Raw genomic sequence first — 730 nt, 5'->3', positions numbered from 1 at the left:
ACTGATCATAAGAAAATCAGGAGATAACACCAAAAGATAAAGCCATCCAGGCAGAATTGCTGAAAATCAAACAAAAGATAGAGGCACAGAAAGATACAGAAAAGGCAGCTTATAAAAAATGTTTGCTTAACAAGGAATGTAGTTTTGATAAATAAGCATTGATTGTATAAATGCATTAAGAAAACTTAAGTGTGTTTATTACCCCTAATATATTCTTTTTGTTTTCGTTTCCCACTGGTTGTAATTTAGGAATACTGATATAGCCTCACTTTTAATCAAACAATGGCACAAAGTTCAAAAAACAAAACTGTCAGTCTTGTGGTTTGCAGTCCAGTGCTCGTCCTATAGCACCATTGTTCCTAGGTATAACAAAACTCTGGCCAAAGAGATATGAAGGGAAGTGTTGTACAGAACTTCTACATGTTGTTGTTGTTAAGCGCCTTCAAGTCAGTTCCAACTCATAGCCACCCTGTATAGGGTTTCCGAGGAACAGCTGGTGAGTGTGAACCACCGACCTTGTGGTTCAAACTGACATTGCAGTCCAGTGCATTAATCCACAGTGCCACACCAGGATTCCAGAACTTCTGTATAGTATCCTTAAAAGAGTGGAGATAAGTTACCATTTTAAATTCCTGTTTTCCTCTTTTCTACTGCAAGAATGAGGGTTAACATCAGTTGATCCTACCAGGTGACCTTGAGAATAAAATCCATGTTTTGGAGATGATAAATC

General features: G+C 37.5%; 1 pseudogene; it reads left to right on the top strand.

The window, feature by feature from the left end:
* The window catches only part of LOC102817157, a 4406-nt pseudogene extending 4251 nt beyond the window's left edge, over positions 1-155 (top strand).
* Positions 156-730: the final 575 nt, after the last annotated feature.

The sequence above is a fragment of the Chrysochloris asiatica genome, unplaced genomic scaffold, assembly GCF_000296735.1.
Source record: "Chrysochloris asiatica unplaced genomic scaffold, ChrAsi1.0 scaffold00124, whole genome shotgun sequence".
Taxonomy (NCBI): Eukaryota; Metazoa; Chordata; class Mammalia; order Afrosoricida; family Chrysochloridae; genus Chrysochloris; species Chrysochloris asiatica.
This window is presented reverse-complemented; position numbering and strand designations above follow the sequence as displayed.